Below are 13,584 nucleotides of genomic sequence, written 5' to 3' on the forward strand. Positions count from 1 at the left end.
ATGACCCCACCGCCATCTTATGTTCCTTATGTCCTATGTAGGAAAACTACAACTCTTGTAGTTTTGCAAAATTTTGCACCTTGGTTGTAAAAACACACTGCATTGAAAGACTTCAAAGGCAGTGTTCCACAACCAGGGTGCCTCCAGGTATTGCAAAACTACAATTCCCAGCATGCCCAGACAGCCAAAGACTGTTTGAGCAAAATGAGAGTTGTAGTTTTGCAACAGCTTGAGGTACATTAGTTGGGGGATGTTGCCTCAGAAGCCAAGGCTTCCAAGCCTTCCAAGACAACCAAAGGCTGTTTGAGCATACTGCAAGTTATAGTTTTGCAACACCTGGAGGCACCCTGATTGGGAAATACTCACCTACTATCATCCCGGGCTACCTAACTTATCTACATACATGCCTACCTAACTGCCTAGGTTACCTGACGTCCTAAATACTTACCTTAAAAAAACTGGCTACCTAACTACCTGGCTAGTTACCTACCTACATAGCTGACTACTTGGCTACCTACGTGTCCATTTTTACTGAGCGGAACACCAAGGGGGCATTTTTTATTGTATGGAGGCCTATATGCAGAGTCTAACAAGTTTGTCCTGCAGATGGGGTAGAGGTGAAGTTTTGGCTAGAAAAAGCCACCATCTTAGTCTGATCCGAATGGAAAAGAAAAGGAAAGAGGACGCCGCTGATCAGAAAAGATGCCATCTGTGAGTCCCTAGATATAATTTAATGTCTACATTCACACTTGCACATTTTCTGCTGCAGATTTGTTTTAGTAGATTTTTTACCCACTGACAAAAGCTGCAAAATCTGCTACAGCAAATCGCCAGCAGAAAATATGCAGGTGTGAACGTACCCTTAATCACTTATAGAGTCAAACTCCAAGGTTTTGGTGTTCATATCAAGGCTGAAGATTTATTGCTCCATATAACATAAAGCACTTTGTTTTGCGGTGCAATAAATCTTCAGCCCTGATTTGAACACTGATATCTTGAAGTTGTGCTGTTACTTCATTTTTCTTTCTGTTCTGTGTACAGCTATTATCAACCTCTTTATGGTCCTGTATATAATCACTTATATGCTATACAGATCCTGAATACAGCTGGTATCTACCTCTGTATGGTGAATGAATTAGGGAATGTCATCTTTTGTATAGTTTATTTTATTCAGTATAAAATCAAGCGTTATTAGTCAGTTGTAATGGTGTGGTCTTAATTTTAGTTTGATATGATCACTAACAGTATGGCGGAAAAATGTATGGTGGTAATTTTCCTTGCATACTGGTGTACTGTGCGCGATTGGGGGTGAATGAGGGCGTGGTAAGGGTCGTGACTGGGGTGTGGTTAGGGGAGTGACTAGGGTGTGGTTAGGGGCATGGCTTGGGCTATGGGCTCTAGCCCCCAGTCTTTTGCAGACCTAGCAATGCCCCTGGATAGATTTATATACAAATACAACACCGAAATTGAATTAAAAAAATAGTAAAGATATTTAAGTTTTTATTGAGAACAAACATATCAAAAAATCAGACGCAATATTAAAAGCACCAGAGCACAACAGAAAATAGGTATGGAAGACCCATAAATATGGATATGGAATTTAAAAAAAGAACCCCAGTACAAAATAGCATACAGCAGTAGGAAAATATGTAACAAAGGTTAATAGACTCCAGCATTAGCAAAAGGAGTAATCCAAGGAGGGTGCCAGACCATACCTGGAGCTTCCTCAGGGGCATGACTAACCACAAAGCTGCCTACCATATATGTGATATACCTGACCAATCATGCATCGGTATTGCTGATGGACACTCCATTACACCAATTATTATGCATATTGTCTTAAAACATGTGCACACAATAATACATAATCAAACCACCATTTTTTGCAGGCTATAATTTGCGGCCTACATACCGGAACCAGAAGGTCATTGTAACCCCGTTCATTACACAGGCACTGGCATCCTCCGCTGGCTCCTGCAGTCATGTGATTTATCACATGATCTCAGATGAAGGTCATGTGACCTTCACATCAGAGAGCGCAAAGGCTTGTATGAATGTCTGGCGTGCGATCACGAGCGCAACGTCACATGACCGGAGCTCCCACACACTCCCTAACGCATGCACAAACAGGTATTGTCTTTATTGATGAACGGACATGTACAGACAGACACCCAACCACCCTGACACAACCCCAAAAGTGTGAAACATAACCAGTGAACAAACCAGTGATAAGTGTGACTGTGGCAGTGAATAAATGAAAGAATGCATACAAGAATTGAGAAGATACAAATGTAATTAATGTGACATAACACAGTGAATGATAGATAAAACAACAAGTTGATGAATGAATAAAAAATATATAAAATATACTGAATAAATGCAAATGAGTTAATGGAAAAGCATAAAATAGAATTAAAGGGGTTGTGCGCTGCCCTGCAGTTCGGAGCTCCGCTCACAGCATCCGGAAGTTCATTACTCCGAACGCTGTGTGCGGGCTTCCGTGTTTGCAGCCGCTGGGCGTGATGTCACGCCCGGCCGCTTCGTGACGTCTCACCCGCCCCCTCGTGACGTGACGAAAGTCTATGGGAAGGGGGCGCAACTGGAAGGGGGCGCGGCCCCTTCGTGACGTCTCACCCGCTCCCTCAACGAAAGTCTATGGGAAGGGGGCGGGGAAGGAAGGAGGGAGACATAGAAGCCAATGTATAAAAGGCTGGAGACTGGATGTTATATGAAGTGTAGGTCAGGAACAAAAGATGGAAATGATCCAGCATAGACGGTTTCCATATACGAGAACTGAAGAGAAAAAGAAGAAAAAAGAATTAAATTAAACCAAAAACAATATTAAAAACATAATAGAAAAAGTGAATACCTCAAAGGTTAGTCACTGAGGATCAGGAACCATCATCAAAAAATTATAAACAGCGTAAGAATAGAGCGCATCTGAATGATAATGCATGAGTCAATTAGTCATTGAGACCCAGGGGACTGATGGTTTTAAGTTTGTAGTTGAACTGAATTTCACTTTGGGCCAAAATAATTTTCCAATTGCACCCCTAGGGCTTATAAAGATACACTCCATGCATGGTGAATCTTGTAGTGGTACCGTATATACTCGAGTATAAGCCGACCCGAGTATAAGCCGAGACCCCTAATTTCAACCCAAAATCCCAGGAAAAGTTATTGACTCGAGTATATGCCTAGGGTGGGAAATACATCATCCCCCCCTGTCATCATCCAGACCCGTCATTAACATCCTCATCATCATCACCGCCTGTCATCATCCAGACCCTCATCATCATCACCTGTCATCATCCCCTTGTCATCATCCCACACATCCCCCCTTCATCATCCCCTTGTCATCATCCCCACCCCCCTTCATCATCCCCTTGTCATCATCCCCACCCCCCTTCATCATCCCCTTGTCATCATCCCCACCCCCCTTCATCATCCCCTTGTCATCATCCCCACCCCCCTTCATCATCCCCTTGTAATTATCCCACACACCCCCCTTCATCATCCCCTTGTCATCATCCCCACCCCCCTTCATCATCCCACCCCCCCTTCATCATCCCACACCCCCCCTTCATCATCCTCTTGTCATCATCCCACCCCCCCCCCCTTCATCATCCTCTTCTCATCATCCGCCCTCAGTGGTCTTCAACCTGCGGACCTCCAGAGGTTTCAAAACTACAACTCCCAGCAAGTCCGGGCAGCCATCGGCTGTCCGGGCTTGCTGGGAGTTGTAGTTTTGAAACCTCCGGAGGTCCGCAGGTTGAAGACCACTGCGGCCTTCGACATCATCCAGCCCCCTCTCACCCCCTTTAGTTCTGTACAGTACTCACCTCCGCTCGGCGCTGGTCCGGTGCTGCAGGGCTGTCCGGAGAGGAGGTGGTCCGGTGGGATAGTGGTTCCGGGCTGCTATCTTCACCGGGGGCGCCTCTTCTCCGCGCTTCTGGCCCGGAATAGAGGCGTTGCCTTGACAATGACGCAGAAGTACGTTGGCAATGAACGTACTTCTGCGTCGTTGTCAAGGCAACGTGACTATTCTGGGGCCGGGCCCGAAGCGCTTAGAAGAGGCCTCCCCGGTGAAGATAGCAGCCCGTAACCACTATCCCACCGGACCACCTCCTCTCCGGACAGTCCTGCAGCACCGGACCAGCGCCGAGCGGAGGTGAGTACTGTACAGAACTAAAGGGGATGAGAGGGGGCTGGATGATGTCGAAGGCCGCAGTGGTCTTCAACCTGCGGACCTCCAGAGGTTTCAAAACTACAACTCCCAGCAAGCCCGGACAGCCGATGGCTGCCCGGGCTTTCTGGGAGTTGTAGTTTTGAAACCTCTGGAGGTCCGCAGGTTGAAGACCACTGCGGGTGGAGAGTTCACTCGAGTATAAGCCGAGGGGGGTGTTTTCAGCACGAAAAATCGTGCTGAAAAACTCGGCTTATACTCGAGTATATACGGTAAGTCTGGTAAGATCGTCTTCATCAGAAGCTGCTGAAATTCCTAAGACGTTCATGAATCCTCCTCTTGAATTCTCTTGTAGTGAGACCTATATAAATGAGACCACATGGACACTTGGCGTGATAAATAACTCCAACCGTGCTGAAAGTAATTGCATGTGTGATCTTAAACTTCCTCAAGCCACTTGAATCTGTAAAGTGTGTATCGGTAGTAATGTTGGAACATGCCACACAGATGCCACATGGTCTGCACCCTCATTTAGGGACCTTGGAACTAAAGAGTTTAGAGGGTTGTTTGCCACTGTAGTCGCTGAGAACCAGAGTGTCTCAGAGATTGGATGCTCTCTTGTATGTATGGATTTGGCTGAAGATATAATTTCAAAACTGGGTCCAGAAGAAGTATGTCCAAGAGTTTTGCCAAAATATTATGTACAGAGTGTGATTGTGAATGGAAGGTAGTGATGAGTCTTACCTGATTATCTTTGCTTTTGGGTAGTTTATGCTTCAGCAGAGAATCCCTGTTGGTAAATTTTGCCATCTTATATGCTTTGAGAATGCATTTCTCATGGTAACCTTGTTCCCGAAATCTTTGGCTAAGTTCACTCGCATGATGTTCAAAGGCCTCCATTGTGGAACATATTCTACAAATGCGTGAGAATTGACCTGTAGGAATGCTTTGAATTCATTTCCTGGGGTGTGCAGAGTTAGCACGTAGCAGTGCATTCATGGAGGTCAGTTTCCTAAAGAGGTCAGAATGGAGCAGACCATAATCATCCACAGAAAACAAAACATCCAAGAATTCCATACCTACTCTCCCGTTTTTATAGGTCAGCTTAATGTTACGTTCATTCTTTTTCAGATCAGGGATAAAACAATGCAATTCTTCCAAAGACCCATTACAAATGAAAATGATGTCATCAATATACCTAGCCTACAGGTTTAGGTATATTGATGACATCATTTTCATTTGGAAAGGGACTTTGGAGGAATTGCATTTCATTTTGCTCCATTCCTATAATGCATTATCATTCACATGCGCTCTATTTTTATGGATAATTTTGTGATGGTGGTTCCTGATCCCCAGTGACTAACCTTTTGAGTTATTCACTTTTTATATTATGTTTTTAATATTGTTTTTGGTGTAATTTTTTTCTTTTTTCTTCTTTTTCTCTTCAGTTCTCGTATATGGAAACCATATATGCTGGAACATCTCCATCTTTTGTTCCTGACCTACACTTCATATAACATCCAGTCGCCGGCCTTTTATACATTGGCTTCTATGTCTTCCCCCTCCGCCCCCCTTTTTCTTCTATTTTCCTCTTTGCTTCCACACCTTCCTTTTCTTCACTGCTTCCGTATTTTATATAGTGAAAGACCATTTTATTATTTTCTACTAAGGGGTTACTTATAGATATATACAATTATTTATGTTTTCACTTGTCACTATATCTGCCATTATATTGTGGGCAGGTCTATATAGTTGTAGTACTTTTAGTAATATGTCACAACATTGTGATCTAGTGATTAATTTTGAGCACTAAAACTAATGAATACATTAAGTAATTCCATGAATGTATTTTTAATTTACTTAGATCATGACATGTTTCACTTCATAGTTTTTTTTTATATACACATACTTTATATGTGCTTATTTTGCATCACTTTTTATGTGGTGGCCCATTGGCCCATCGCTTCCTCACCAACTACTATGGCATTATGTCATGATTGTACAATTTATTTGGACACATATATACATCTCTTGGTGTCTTTTATATTTTATTAACATTATTTTTTGCATTTATTTTTATGCACAGCACTATACAAATGTACACATTTATTATATATTTTTGTATTTATTGCACCTTTGAAACATTTTGACACATTTGACTTTGGTCCCTTTTTCCATGATGGCATATGTTGGGGGTTTATCTACATTTAATATCTATAGGGCATTGGCATGTATTTAGAATTATCATATACATCATTTTTTTTAAATATTATTTCTTTTTTTATTATTTATCAATGATTTATTTATTATTCAATATTTATTATTTACTAGCTTAATACGCGGCGTTGCCCGTTTTTTCCTTCCTAATCCTTGTTGGGGAGGAAAATAAACAAAGGAGGAAGCTTTTGACTTCATATCCCAACTCCATATCTCGACCTCCTATCCCGACCTCCTATCCCGTCCTCCTATCCCATCCTCCTATCCTGACCTCCTATCCGGTCCTCCTATCTCGACCTCCTATCCTGACCTCCTATCTCGACCTCCTATCCCGTCCTCTTATCCCATCCTCCTTTCTCGACCTCCTATCCCGACCTCCTATCCCGTCCTCTTATCCCATCCTCCTATCTCGACCTCCTATCCCGACCTCCTATCCCGTCCTCCTATCCAGTCCATCTATCTCAACCTCCTATCTCAACCTCCTGTCCCGACCTCCTATCCCATCCTCCTATTCCGACCTCCTATCCCAACCCTCCTATCCCGGCCTCCTATCCTGTCCTCCTATCCCCACCTCCTATCCCATCCTCCTATCCTGACCTCCTATCCCGACCCGTAATATGTGTACCAGGTATTGAAATATCTCCAGCCATACGAAAGTTATGTGGGAACATACATTTTCCATTGATTTGCATGGGACTTTAAACAAAAACCCTGACACTTTATTTTCAGTGGACATATAAGTAACATGTGACCAAGTATTCTCGAAATATTTCCAGCCGTTTGGAAGTTATGCAGTAACATATATTTCCCATAGACTTGTATAGGACTTTAAACATAAACCCCGCCCCTGGCAAATGGGGGTGAGTAAGGGTTAAATCACCTATTCGATGTTTGTTGTTGACATATAAATAACATGTGTGCCAAGTTTCATGTTAATATCTTTAGCCTTTGAACGTGATGCTGGAACATACACACATACATACGTGCACACGTTGAGTTTTATATATATATATAGATTATTTTTCTTTCATATTTTTTCCATTATCATCTTTTTCTTTTTCATTCTAATACATTTTAGTTATTTTATGTCATTTTATTCTATTTTACACGTTTCCATCAACTCATTTGCAATTATTCAGTATATTTTATATATTTTTTATTCATTCATCAACTTTATGATTTATCTATCATTCACTCCGTTATGTCACATTAAATACATGTGTGTCTTTTCAATTCTTGCATGCATTCTTTCTTCACTGCCACAGTCACACTTATCACTGGTTTGTTCACTGGTTATGTTTCACACTTTTGGGGTTGTGTCAGGGTGGTTGGGTGTCTGTCTGTTTATGTCCGTTCATCAATATGGACTAATACCTGTTTGCGCATGCGTTAGTGAGTGTGTGGAAGCTCATTATGGGGTCATGTGACGTTGCGCTCGTGATCGCACGCCAGATATTCATGCTGGCATGTGCGCTCTCTGGCATGAAGCTCACATGACCGTCATCTGAGATCATGTGATAAATCACATGACCGCAGGAGCCGGCGGAGGACACCAGTGCCTGCGAAGTGAACGGGGTCACAATGACCTTCCGGTTCCGGTATGTAGGCTGCACATTATAGCCTGCAACAAATGGGGGTAAGTTTGATTATATATTATTGTGTGCACATGCTTTAAGTCTGGGATATGCATGATAATTGGTGCAATGGAGTGTCCATCAGCAATACTGATGCATGATTGGTCAGTTATATCACAAATATGGTAGGCGGCATTGTGGTAAGTCACGCCCCCTGAGGAACCTTGTCTGGAGTGAAACGATCATTGGGGATGGGTAGGTATGTTCTGGCACCCTCCTTGGATTACTCCTTTTGCTAATGCTGGAGTCTACTTGAACAAAGTAAACAACATGAATCTGATGTGTACATCAGTCATCAGTGATTGTCAGTTAGAATTTTTGGATGTACAACTGAGCAAGATGGAGAACCAAGTTGGAATAGCAGAGTTCAGAAAAAGTACAGCAGGGAACTCTTTATGACATTTCAACAGTTATCACCCCACACATATGAAAACTTCCATCCCTTATAGTCAATTGCTACGATTGCATCGCATCAACAAATGCGAGGAAAGTTTTGACATGCAAGCAGGAGACCTATATAAAAGACTAGAAAGTAGAGGGTATCCCCCGAACATTCTAGAAAAGGCCCTGGCTAAGACAAAATCGAAAAATTGTTCCTCCCTGCTCATTAGAAAACATACACAAAATATTCCTATGATCAAAAACTAACGGTTTGCTTTCACATTCCGCTTCAGTCCCATGGCAAAACAAATTAGTGAAGTAATAAATAAACATTGGTATATAATACAAAATGATACAGATTTATGTCACTTCAGTACCCAGCGACCACTCATGTCCATCAAGAAATGTCACAGCATAGGAAACCAGCTAGTGAACAGCAAGTTCTCCGAAAATGCCAAAAAATCCAACTGGTTAGAAAAAACATCACTGAAAGGAAATTATAAATGTATATCTTGTAACTGGTGAGCATACATGTGTATATAGAAAAATGTAAAGTTAGGAGGTATACCAATTACCGTTAAAGATTGCATCTGTTGACATACCACTTGCCTTGTGTATGCTGTCATCTGCCCGTGCGGTCGATTTTATATCGGCTGCACCATTAGAGCACCTACTACCCAGTTCAGAGAGCATATCTATTCTCTGAGAACGGGAAAAGGTTGATCGCACATGTACAAGAGGCACAAAGCAGCAATAAAAAATGCCTTAGATTTGTTGTCATTAAAAAAAGTGCACCCAAAAGAAGACTTAGAGAAGCACAAGTGGTTGCTGCAAAAAGAGGCACATTGGATCTTGGAAACAAATGCCTTGGGGAATGAAGGTCTGAACCATAGACTAGATTTAATGGTTGCATTTGTGGTTTTAGTATTGTTTTATTACTGTGTTTTGTTTGTTTCACTTTGGTATACCTGATTCAAGAATGCTTATATGGTAACCTCTCCTTCACCTGGATCATGTGACGAACGAGATTTGTATCTCCCCTCCGCCAGGTGAAAATTGTAGTCTGAAGAAACACCGGATGGTGTGAAACAGTGCTGTTACTACAGCTCCCAGTTGGCGTCATAACCCGATCCTGCTTTTACCTTTGTGCACGATAAATTAATGTGTGCAAGCATCAGAAGTGGTGAGTGTCTTCATCTTCTTTTATTCATCCTTATTTTTTATGTTTGTTCCCAATAAAGACTTATATATCTTTATTTAATGTTTTCAGTGCACTATTTTTTGGATTCAATTTTGTTGTTGCATGTCTTTCAGTGCACTTTTACCTACAGTGTTTGGTAGGGTATTTCTTTATCGGTGACCATTGATATACAAAAGAATAATCCATAGAATAAAACCTGCACTGTATACACATTAATGGCAACTTCTCACATAAGTTTTTTTTCTGGCAATATAGCAATCTGTAATCGCAAAGTGCATTTTGTCTTAATTTACTTTTGTAACATTGAGGGAAACTGAACATTAAGCTGAACATTGTTGTGATCAGAACAATACTGCTGCCATATTATTAGTCCCTTAGCAGCAACTACTCATTTATGTACGACAGTCATTAATTACATGGTTGTCTTTGTTAATTGCAATCTAAACTTGCACACTTTATTTTGATTGCAGAAGTGATATCCTATTCAAACTGCAAATCACACAAGCCATAAAAAGACCACTATTACTCTACAAGACACGCTAATAATAAGTAGGTATCAAAAGCTTCCGTTTGACTTACTAATAGAAGAAAAATTACAAACAAATTAACAAAAATACACAAAGAATGTCTTTTCAGCCTGGATATGGCCGTATGGAGCATCATATGTTAAGCAGCTTTATAGGGAAATACAATAAACCACCACAAGAGCTAGTACTCCTTTTTGCCTTTTAACTTTAACTAGGGATGAGCTATTTGAATCTGATGAATCTGAATTTGTTACGAATTTAAGGAAAAATTTGCTTAGCAATAAATGCGAATATAGCCGCGATTTGATCGCACAAATCGCTTCATTAGACTACATTTAGTGCGTCCCAGGCTCCAGGGCATCTAAGATGGGGGCTCCACATGTCAGGACATGGGGCAAGAATTCTGGGAAGTCGGGAACGAGGGTAGGAGGGATGACCCTGAATCACATGCAGCATGCAGCCTATCAGCAGCCAGCCACCCCTGTGATGTCAAAGCCCTATATAATCGGCAGCCATCTTGCGACCACTCACATCAGCATTCTATTGCAGAGAGAGAGGGACAGAGAGCAGTGTGTTGCACAGAAAAGCATTTTTACAGCAGCAATTCACCTCAAGCCCAAATCCAGCCTAGAAGCACTGATAGGGAAAGGAGTGAGATTGAGAGAGAAAGTGCAATTGTGGGTGAATTACAGCAGCAATTCACCTCAAGCCCAAATCCAGCCTAGAATCACTGATAGGGAAAGGAGAGAGATTGAGAAGAAAAGTGCAATTGTGGGTGTATTATAGCAGCGATTCGCATGTTTTAAGGCTGGGATATGCATGATAATTGGTGCAATGGAGTGTCCATGAGCAATACCGATGTATGAATGGTCAGGTATATCACATATATGGTAGGCAGTTTTGTGTTTAGTCACGCCCCCTGAGGAAGCTTGTCTGTAGTGAAACGATCATTGGGGTTGGGTAGGTATGGTCTGGGACCCTCCTTGGATTACTCCTTTTGCTAATGCTGGAGTCTATTAACCTTGTTACATATCTTTCTACTGCTGTATGCTATTTTGTATTGTGATTCTTTATTTCAATTCCATGTCCATACTTATGGGTCCTCAATACCTATTTTCTGTTGTGCTCTGGTGCTTTTAATATTGTGTCTTATTTTTTATATATTTAGTCATGTCCTTGAATGAAGTAAACAACATGAATCTGAAGTGTACATCAGTCATCAGTGATTGTCAGTTAGAATTTTTGGATGTACAACTGACCAAGATAGAGAACCAAGTTGGAATAGCAGAGTTCAGAAAAAGTACAGCAGGGAACTCTGTATTACATTTTAACAGTTATCACCCCACACATATGAAAACTTCCATCCCTTATAGTCAATTTTTACAGTTGCGTCGCATCAACAAAAGCGAGGAAAGTTTTGACATGCAAGCAGGAGACCTATTAAAAAAGAGTTAGAGAGTAGAGGGTATCCCCCGAACATCCTAGACAAGGTCCTAGCTAAGGCAAAATAAAAAAATCGTTCCTCACTATTTAGAAAACGTACACAAAATATTCCTACCATCAAAAACTAACGGTTTGCTTTCACATTCCGCTTCAGTACCATGGCAAAACAAATTAGTGAAGTAATAAATAAACATTGGTATATAATACAAAATGATACAGATTTATGTCACTTCAGTACCCAGCAACCACTCATGTCCATCAAGAAATGTCACAGCATAGGAGACACCCTAGTGAACAGCAAGTTCTCCGAAAATGCCAAAAAATCCAACTGGTTAGAAAAAACATCACTGAAAGGAAATTATAAATGTTGATCTTGTAACTGGTGTGCATACATGTGTACAGAGAAAAATGTAACTTTAGGAGGTATACCAATTACAGTGAAAGATTGCATCTGTTGACGCACCACTTGCCTTGCGTATGCCCCCATCTGCCCGTGCGGCCGATTTTATATTGGCTGCACCATTAGAGCACCTACTACCTGGTTCAGAGAGCACATCTATTCTCTTAGAACGGGAAAAGAGGCACCTAGGTTGATCGCGCATATACAAGTTGCACATAGCAGCAATTAAAAATGCCTTAGATCTTTTGGCATTAACCCCTTGGGGACAGAGCCCATTTTGACCCTAAGGACCAGAGCATTTTTTGCAATTCTGACCACTGTCACTTTAAGCATTAATAACTCTGGGATGCTTATACTTATGAATTTGATTCAGAGATAGTTTTTTTGTGACATATTCTACTTTATGTAAGTGGTAAATTTTCGCCAATACTTGCATCAATTCTTGGTGAAAAATTAAAAAATTTCATGAAAAAATAAAAAAATTTACAATTTTTTTAAAACTTTGAAGCTCTCTGCTTGTAAGGAAAATAGACATACCAAATAAATTATATATTGATTCACATATACAATATGTCTACTATATGTTTTCATCATAAAGTTGACATGTTTTTACTTTTTGAAGACATCAGAGGGCATTAAAGTTCAGCAGCAATTTTCCAATTTTTCAATTACATTTCAAAATCGGAATTTTTCAGGGACCCGTTCAGTTTTGAAGTGAATTTGAGGGTATTTATGTTAGAAATACCCCATAATGGACCCCATTATGAAAATTGCATCCCTCAATGTATTCAAAATGACATTCAGAAAGCTTGTTAACCCCTTAGGTGTTTCACAGGAATAGCAGCAAAGTGGAGGTGAAAATTTTAATTCTTCATTTTTTACACTAACATGTTCTTGTAGACCCATAGTTTTTTCTTTTTACAAGGCATAAAAGGAGAAAAAGTCCCCCAAAATTTGTAACCCAATTTCTCTTAAGTAAGGAAATACCTCAAATGTGGATATAAAGTGCTTTGTGGGTGCACTAGAGGGCTCAGAAGAGAAGGAGCAACAATGGGATTTTGGAGAGTGAATTTTGCTGAAAGGGATTTTGGGGGGCATGTGGCATTTAGGAAGCCCCTACAGTGCAAGAACAGCGAAAAACACCCCACATGGCATGCTATTTGGGAAACTACACCCCTTAAGGAACATAACAAGGGGTACATTGAGCCTAAACACCCCACAGGTGTTTGACGACTTTGTGTTGAAGTTGGACGTGAAAATTTAAAAAAAATATTTTTTACTAAAATGCTGATGTTACCTCACATTTTTCGTTCTCACAAGGAGTAATAGGTGAAAATGTCCCCCAAAATTTGAAACCCCATTTCTCTCGAGTAAGTAAATATTTCATATGTGGATGTAAAGTTATCTTCGGGTGCACTAGATGGCTCAGAAGGGAAGGAGCGACATTGGGCTTTTGGAAAGCGAATTTTGGTGAAATGGTTTTTGGGGGACATGTCAACTTTAGGAAGCCCCCATGGTGCCAGAACATCAAAAAACACCCACATGGCACACTATTTGGGAAACTATCCCCCCAAGGAATGTAACAAGGGGTTCAG

This window comes from Hyla sarda, chromosome 1 (assembly GCF_029499605.1).
Source record: "Hyla sarda isolate aHylSar1 chromosome 1, aHylSar1.hap1, whole genome shotgun sequence".
NCBI lineage: Eukaryota > Metazoa > Chordata > Amphibia > Anura > Hylidae > Hyla > Hyla sarda.